The sequence below is a fragment of the Hypanus sabinus genome, chromosome X2 (genome assembly GCF_030144855.1).
Source record: "Hypanus sabinus isolate sHypSab1 chromosome X2, sHypSab1.hap1, whole genome shotgun sequence".
In the NCBI taxonomy this organism is placed as follows: domain Eukaryota; kingdom Metazoa; phylum Chordata; class Chondrichthyes; order Myliobatiformes; family Dasyatidae; genus Hypanus; species Hypanus sabinus.
Genome location: NC_082739.1, coordinates 46,486 through 55,475, shown reverse-complemented (window position 1 = coordinate 55,475; position 8,990 = coordinate 46,486). Strand labels below are relative to the sequence as shown.

The 8,990-nt window shown below is 49.4% G+C and overlaps 1 long non-coding RNA gene across 1 annotated transcript in view; it reads right to left on the bottom strand.

The window, feature by feature from the left end:
* Positions 1–816: 816 nt before the first annotated feature.
* LOC132385063 (uncharacterized) overlaps positions 817–8,990 on the bottom strand; it is a 40,416-nt gene continuing 32,242 nt past the window's right edge. The window contains exon 3 of the long non-coding RNA XR_009509061.1: positions 817–934. This is a non-coding gene — a long non-coding RNA (uncharacterized LOC132385063). The remainder of the gene's footprint in view (positions 935–8,990) is intronic.

The following is an 8,990-nucleotide window of genomic DNA, read 5'->3' as shown; positions in this document are numbered from 1 at the left end:
TCCTGCCCCTCTCGACATAGGATATCCGGTTTATGGGGATTTAGCAAGGGTTAATCGGGGAGTGCCTAGGGTTTGTGGGGGTGTGTGCCCCCCTTGGAAGTTACCTAGGGTTTGTGGGGGTGTCTGCCCCTCTTGGAATTTGCCTAAGGTTTGTGGGGGTGTGTGCCCCTTTTGGACTTTAGGATTAGGTTTGGGTGTAGGGCTGGTGGATCTATATGTTTAGCTGGCAGAGGTTAGTCTGCAGAGTTTAAAGTCTGAGCTGCTAAGCCAGCTAGGCTTGTATGGGGAAATCAGGTTAATCTGATCAAAACCTTTCATTATCATGTCCCAGGACACATCGTCAGTAATGCACTCTCGGATCGTCAGGTGTTTCGAGCCTTTACATTAGACACCCTCCCCGAGACGGCTCCGCCAAGGCGATCAAGCTTGTCGTGTGTATTACCCCTGGACCCGACAACGAAAGGCATGGAATTGTGCAGGTCATGCTACTTCTAAGGGTTTAATTCCAGGGCGGCCTAGCTCCTTAGGCCTCGTTCAGGCCATGCGGAGAATCTGTGGGCCTGCTTCATGATTCCCTTCGGTGGTTGGGACTGTTTTTCCAGAATTTTCATATGATGAAGGTTCTGGACTATTTTATAAATTAACCTGACCGTGGTTGAGAAGGAATCCCCAGGGGCACCGGGGTCCCGGTAGAAACCGGAGTTATCCACTCGCCCACCTGGCAGGTATCGATCCACACAACCTCTCCTATCTTTGCCTTTCCACATCATTAAGACAATAATGTAAGTAAGACAATAAATAAAAGAATAATGTTCCTACTGCTTGTCTTGCGTCTGCGATTTCGACTCCAGCGGATTGCCTTCAAAAAAGCGTGATTCCCGACCGGGAGGTCCAACTCGACTCTCGTCCGTCACTCGGGTCTTCTGTGGAGTCTCTAAACCCAGACAGTACTGCTGTCCAGTTAAAACGTCCCTCACCTTCCTCCCCCCGCAGGGCCTCTTTTAACTAATGTGATACTAAAACCTAATTGTCCACCTGCTGCAAACCTGGCTATTGCTAAGAAACCGGCCCACCTTGTTTGCTCAACTCTTAAAGGTACATTATCTGCTAATTGTCCCTCAGGGTTGGTGGACCCCTCCATTCTTTTAACTCTAAATTTTTCATTTCTAATTTCATAACCCCTAGTAGGTGAGATCTCAAATTATTCCTCTTTTTAGATTATATTAGTTTATTATGACTGTAGGGTTCAACCCATTACTTCATTGTTCTATGGGCATGATGGGGTTATATAACCTAGGTAAATTCGTCACTTCTGCTAATGATTTATCAATTACTTAATTAATTATATCAGGGGTTGGTCTTAATCTCCAACTTCTATGTCAATTTTTGGGTTAAAATATCTGGGTTTTCTTATTGGCCTTTCTTGGGCCGGGAGAATGAAGAGCGTGTCACTGATAGGTTAGGTTGAGATTATGCGGGCAGTGGGCTAAAAAGCCCTCTTGTGATTTTTGATCTCCTCACGAGATTCCGTTTCACGTGACCCTGCCACTTTGATCTGGCCCACGCCTTCATTAACCAGGTCCCACACTTGCCCTTGTTGAATCCTACCCCTCTCGACATAGGATATCCGGTTTATGGGGATTTAACAAAGGTTAATCGGGGAGTGCCTAGGGTTTGTGGGGGTGTGTGCCCCCCTTGGAAGTTGCCTAGGGTTTGTGGGGGTGTCTGCCCCTCTTGGAATTTGCCTAGGGTTTGTGGGGGTGTGTGCCCCTTTTGGACTTTAGGATTAGGTTTGAGTGTAGGGCTGGTGGATCTATATGTTTGGCTGGCAGAGGTTAGTCTGCAGAGTTTGAAGTCTGAGCTGCTATGCTGGCTAGGCTTGTACGGGAAAGTCAGGTTAGTCTGGGCCATGCCTTTCATTATCGTGGTCCCACACCACTTGGTTCAGCGAACCGGGTGTGCACTGGGGCACATCCTAAGTAATGAACATTCGGATCCTCGGCTGTTTCGGGCCTTTAATCACTAGACAGCCTACAGAAGCGGCCCAACAGTGTCCGACTCATACACAGCTTGTATTTTTCCCAGGGACCCATAATGAGAGGCATGTAATTCTGAGGGTAATGATATTTTTAAATATCACTACCTGGCACCTGTATGCCTGGGATTGCATGGGTTAAATTGAGAGTGTTTACTGGGCATTCAGCAGAGCTGTACCTGAGTTTAGCTCTGACCTGTCTGTCGTCCCCATCCGGGGTTTAATTTACTGGTTCTGCCTCGCCTTGTGTGTATCTGGGCTTTCTTATTGGCCTTTCATGGGCCGGGAGAATGAAGAGCGTGTCACTGATAGTTTAGGTTGAAATTATGCGGGCAGTGGGCTAAAAAGCCCTCTTGTGATTTTTGATCTCCTCACTTGAGATTCCGTTTCACGTAACCCTGCCACTTTGATCTGGCCCACGCCTTCATTAACCAGGTCCAACACTTGCCTTTGTTGAATCTTGCCCCTCTCGACATAGGAAATCCGGTTTGTGGGGGTTTAGCAAGGGTTAATTGGGGAGTGCCTGGGGTTTGTGGGGGTGTGTGCCCCTTTTGCACTTTAGGATTTGGTTTGAGTGTTGAGCTGGTGGATGTATATATGTGGCAGTCACAGGTAAGGCTGTCGAGTTTTGAGCAGTGATATGTGAACTGCTATGGCGGATAGGCTCACATGAGGGTAAGGGTTAGGATTTTGTTGCAAAACTTGTCATACTGACAGGTCACCACCAGGTGGGTTTTCTGTCTTCACCTAATCCTTCATTGTGACAGGACACCACCAGGTGGGAGTATTGTCCACATCTGATCTGTCATGGCGGCAGGACGCCAGCAGGTGGGAGTGTTGTACACACCTGATCTGTCGTTATGACAGGACACCACCAGGTGGGAGTATTGTCTACATCTGATCTGTCATGGCGACAGGACTCCAGCAGGTGGGAGTATTGTCCACATCTGATCTGTCGTTATGACAGGACACCACCAGGTGGGAGTATTGTCCACATCTGATCTGTCATGGTGGCAGGACACCACCAGGTGGGAGTGTTGTACACATCTGATCTGTCGTTATGACAGGACACCACCAGGTGGGAGTATTGTCTACGGACGAACTGTCATTGCGGCAGGACACCACCAGGTGGGAGTATTCTCCACATCTGATCTGTCATGGTTGCAGGACACCAGCAGGTGGGAGTGTTGTACACATCTGATCTGTCGTTATGACAGGACACCACCAGGTGGGAGTATTGTCTACGGACGAACTGTCATTGCGGCAGGACACCACAAGGTGGGAGTGTTGTCAACAAGGGATCAGTCCTTGCCGCAGGACATCTGCAGGTGGAAATGTTGTACACAGACAAACTGTCATTAGGGTTAGGGTTAGGTTGAAATTGGGTTAGGTTGAGATTATGCGGGCAGTGGGCTAAAAAGCCCTCTTGTGATTTTTGATCTCCTCACGAGATTCCGTTTCACGTGACCCTGCCACTTTGATCTGGCCCACGCCTTCATTAACCAGGTCCCACACTTGCCTTTGTTGAATCTTGCCCCTCTCGACATAGGATATCCGGTTTGCGGGGGTTTAGCAAGGGTTAATCAGGGAGTGCCTAGGGTTTTTGGGGTTGTGTGCCCCTTTTGCTAGTGGCTTAGGGTTCGTGGGGGTGTGTGTCCCTTTTGGACTTTAGGATTAGGTTTGTCTGCTGGGCTGGTGGAGGTATATGTCGGGTATGTGGGGGTTTAGCAGGGGTCAATTGGGGTGTGCTTAGGGTTTGTGGTGCTGGAGCCAGGGCTAGTCGAAATGTGTTTAGGATGTGTGCGGGTGTGTGCCCCTTTTGGACCTTAGGATTAGGTTTGAGTGTTGGGCTGGTGGATGTATATATATCGGGTTTCTGGGGTTTAGAAAGGGTTAATCGGGAAGCGCCTAGGGTTTGTGGGGGTGTGTGCCCCTTTTTGGACCTTAGGATTAGGTTTGTGTGTAGGGCTGGTGGATGTTTATGTTTTGTTGGGAGGGTTTAGGCTGCAGAGTTTGAGATATGAGCTGCTATGCCAGCTAGGCTTGTATGGGGAAGTCTGGTTAATCTGGTCGATGCCTTTCATTATCGTGTCCTGGGACACATCGTCAGTAATGTACTCTCGGATCGTCAGGTGTTTTTCGGCCTTTACATTAGACACCCTCCCCGAGACGGCCCCGCCAAGGTGATCATGCTTGGCGTGTGTATTACCCCTGGACCAGCTAATGAAAGGCATGTAATTGTGCGGGTCATGCTATTTCTAAGGGTTTAATTCCAGGGCAGCCTAGCTCTTTAGGCCTCGTTCAGGCCGTGCGGAGAATAAGTCTGCAGTGTTTCAATCCATCTCCTCTCTGTTCTTTTTTTTTGGGCGTTTGTCCAGTTTATGTTAGTTTCCAGGCCTAATATTTTTAAGAAGTACCCCCCATGTTCCTGGAAGTGTCTGCTAACCGGTCTGTTTTGGATACCCCTTCTGATGTTACTGAGGTGTCCCATGAGTCTGGTTCTCAGGCTGTTGCCCGTCTCCCCTACGTATATAATATGGCATAGTGTGCACTGGATTGCATATACTACATTCTTTTGTTCACAGGTTATCCTCTGCTCGATCTCGGCCCACTTTCCTGTGCCTCTGTTGTGTATGCTTTTTGAAATTCTCAGGTATATGCATGCCCTGCAATTTCCCACCTCACAGTTTGGCGCTGCTCGTACTTTGGTACTGACTAGTATGTCTTTCAGATTCGGCATTAGGGTTAGGTTGAGATTATGCGGGCAGTGGGCTAAAAAGCCCTCTTGTGATTTTTCATCTCCTCACTTGAGATTCCGTTTCACGTCACCCTGCCACTTTGATCTGGCCCACACCTTCATTAACCAGGTCCCACACTTGCCTTTTTTGAATCTTGCCCGTCTCGACATAGGATATCCGGTTTGTGGGGGTTTAGCAAGGGTTAATTGGGGAGTGCCTAGGGTTTGTGGGGGTGTGTGCCCCTTTTGGAAGTTGCCTCAGGTTTGTGGGGGCGTGTGCCCCTTTTGGAATTTGCCTAGGGTTTGTGGGGGTGTGTGCCCCTCTTGGACTTTAGGATTAGCTTTCAGTGTAGGGCTGGTGGATTTATATGTTTGCCTGGCAGAGGTTAGTCGCATTAGGGTTAGGGTTAGGGTTAGGTTGAAAGTATGCGGGCAGTGGGCTAAAAAGCCCTCTAGTGATTTTTGATCTCCTCACTTGAGATTCCGTTTCACGTGACCCTGCCACTTTGATCTGGCCCACGCCTTCATTAACCAGGTCCCACACTTGCCTTTTTTGAATCTTGCCCTTTCCGGTTCGTTGGGGATTAGCAAGGGTTAATCGGGGAGTGCCTAGGGTTTGTGGGGGTGTGTGCCCCTTTTGGAAGTTGCCTAGGGTTTGTGGGGGTGTGTACCGCTTTTGGACTATAGGATTAGGTTTGAGTGTAGGGCTGGTGGATGTACATGTTTGGCTAGCAGAGGTTAGCCTGCAGAATTTGATGTATGAGATCGGGGAGTGCCTAGGGTTTGTGGGGTTGTGTGCCCCTTTTGCACTTTAGGATTTGGTTTGAGTGTTGAGCTGGTGGATGTATATATGTGGCAGTCACAGGTAAGGCTGTCGAGTTTTGAGCAGTGATGTATGAACTGCTATGGCGGATAGGCTCGCATGAGGGTAAGGGTTAGGATTTTGTTGCAAAACTGTCATACCAACAGGTCACCACCAGGTGGGATTTTTGTCTTCACCTAATCCTTCATTGTGACAGGACACCACCAGGTGGGAGTATTGTCCACATCTGATCTGTCATGGCGGCAGGACGCCAGCAGGTGGGAGTGTTGTACACACCTGATCTGTCGTTATGACAGGACACCACCAGGTGGGAGTATTGTCTACATCTGATCTGTCATGGCGGCAGGACTCCAGCAGGTGGGAGTATTGTCCACATCTGATCTGTCGTTATGACAGGACACCACCAGGTGGGAGTATTGTCCACATCTGATCTGTCATGGTGGCAGGACACCACCAGGTGGGAGTATTGTCTACAGACGAACTGTCATTGTGGCAGGACACCACAAGGTGGGAGTATTGTCAACAAGGGATCAGTCCCTGCCGCAGGACATCTGCAGGTGGAAATGTTGTACACAGACAAACTGTTATTAGGGTTAGGGTTAAGGTTAGGTTGAAATTCGGTTAGGTTGAGATTATGCGGGCAGTGGGTTAAAAAGCCCTCTTGTGATTTTTGATCTCCTCACTTGAGATTCCGTTTCACGTGACCCTGCCACTTTGATCTGGCCCACGCCTTCATTAACCAGGTCCCACACTTGCCTTTGTTGAATCTTGCCCCTCTCGACATAGGATATCCGGCTTGTGGGGGTTTAGCAAGGGTTAATCGGGGAGTGCCTAGGGTTTGTGGGGTTGTGTGCCCCTTTTGCTAGTTGCCTAGGGTTTCTGGAGGTGTGTGCCCCTTTTGGAATTTGCCTAGGGTTTGTGGGGGTGTCTGCCCCTTTTGGAATTTGCCTAGGGTTTGTGGGGGTGTGTGCCCCTTTTGGACTTCAGGATTAGGTTTGAGTGTAGGGCTGGTGGATGTACATGTTTGGCTGACAGAGAGGCTGCAGAGTTTGAAGTATGAGCTGCCAAGGGTTTGTGGGGGTGTGTGCCCCTTTTGGAATTTACCTAGTGTTTGTGGGGGTGTGTGCCCCTTTTGGGCTTTAGGCTTAGTTTTCAGTGTAGGGCTGGTGGATTTATATGTTTGCCTGGCAGAGGTTAGCCTGCAGAATTTGAAGTATGAGCTGCTATGCTGGCTAGGCTTGTATGGGGAAGTCAGGTTAGTCTGAGCCATGCCTTTCATTATCGTGGTCCCACACCACTTGGTTCAGCGAACCGGGTGTGCACTGGGGCACATCGTCAGTAGTGAACATTCGGATCCTCGGCTGTTTCGGGCCTTTAATCACTAGACAGCCTACAGAAGCGGCCCAACAGTGTCCGACTCATACACAGCTTGTATTTTTCCCAGGGACCAATAATGAGAGGCATGTAATTCTGAGGGTAATGATATTTTTAAATATCACTACCTGGCACCTGTATGCCTGGGATTGCATGGGTTAAATTGAGAGTGTTTACTGGGCATTCAGCAGAGCTGTACCTGAGTTTAGCTCTGACCTGTCTGTCGTCCCCATCCGGGGTTTAATTTACTGGTTCTGCCTCGCCTTGTGTGTATCTGGGCTTTCTTATTGGCCTTTCATGGGCCGGGAGAAGGAAGAGCGTGTCACTGATAGGTTAGGTTGAAATTATGCGGGCAGTGGGCTAAAAAGCCCTCTTGTGATTTTTGATCTCCTCACTTGAGATTCCGTTTCACGTGACCCTGCCACTTTGATCTGGCCCACGCCTTCATTAACCAGGTCCCACACTTGCCTTTGTTGAATCTTGCCCCTCTCGACATAGGATATCCGGTTTGCGGGGGTTTAGCAAGGGTTAATCAGGGAGTGCCTAGGGTTTTTGGGGTTGTGTGCCCCTTTTGCTAGTGGCTTAGGGTTTGTGGGGGTGTGTGTCCCTTTTGGACTTTAGGATTAGGTTTGTCTGCTGGGCTGGTGGAGGTATATGTCGGGTATGTGGGGGTTTAGCAGGGGTCAATTGGGGTGTGCTTAGGGTTTGTGGTGCTGGAGCCAGGGCTAGTCGAAATGTGTTTAGGGTGTGTGCGGGTGTGTGCCCCTTTTGGAACTTAGGATTAGGTTTGAGTGTTGGGCTGGTGGATGTATGTATATCGGGTTTGTTGGGTTTAGAAAGGGTTAATCGGGGTGTGCTTAGGCTTTGTGGGGCTGAAGCCAGGGTTAATCGGGAAGCGCCTAGGGTTTGTGGGGGTGTGTGCCCCTTTTGGAAGTTGCCTAGGGTTTGTGGGGGTGTCTGCCCCTTTTGGAATTTGCCTAGGGTTTGTGGGGGGTGTGCCCCTTTTGGACTTTAGGATTAGGTTTGAGTGTAGGGCTGGTGGATGTTTATGTTTGGCTGGCAGAGGTTAGCCTGCAGAATTTGAAGTATGAGATCGGGGAGTGCCTAGGGTTTGTGGGGGTGTGTGCCCCTTTTGGAATTTGCCTAGGGTTTGTGGGGGTGTCTGCCCCTTTTGGACTTTAGGATTAGGTTTGAGTGTAGGGCTGGTGGATCTACATGTTTGGCTGGCAGAGGTTAGGGTTAGGGTTAGGTTGAGATTATGCGGGCAGTGGGCTGAAATGCCCTCTTGTGATTTTTGATCTCGCCACTTGAGATTCAGTTTCACGTGACCCTGCCACCTTGATCTGGCCCACGCTCTCATTAACCAGGTCCAACACTTGCCTTTGTTGAATCTTGTTCCCCTTGATATAGGATATCCAGCTTGTGGGGGTTTAGCAAGGTTTACTAGGGGTGTGTTTAGGGTTTGTGGGGCCAAAGCCAGGGTTAGACGGGGAGTGCCTAGGGTTTGTAGGGGTGTGTGTCCCTTTTGGACTTTAGGGTTAGGTTTGAGTGTTGAGCTGGTGGATGTATATATGTGGCAGTCACAGGTAAGGCTGTCGAGTTTTGAGCAGTGATATGTGAACTGCTATGGCGGATAGGCTCACATGAGGGTAAGGGTTAGGATTTTGTTGCAAAACTTGTCATACCGACAGGTCACCACCAGGTGGGTTTTCTGTCTTCACCTAATCCTTCATTGTGACAGGACACCACCAGGTGGGAGTATTCTCCACATCTCATTTGTCATGGCGGCAGGACACCAGCAGGTGGGAGTGTTGTACACATCTGATGTGTCGTTATGACAGGACACCACCAGGTGGGAGTATTGTCTACAGACGAACTGTCATTGTGGCAAGACACCACCAGGTGGGAGTGTTCTCCACATCTGATCTGTCATTATGACAGGACACCAGCTGGTGGGAGTGTTGTACACATCTGATCTGTCGTTATGACAGGACACCACCAGGTGGGAGTATTGTCTACGG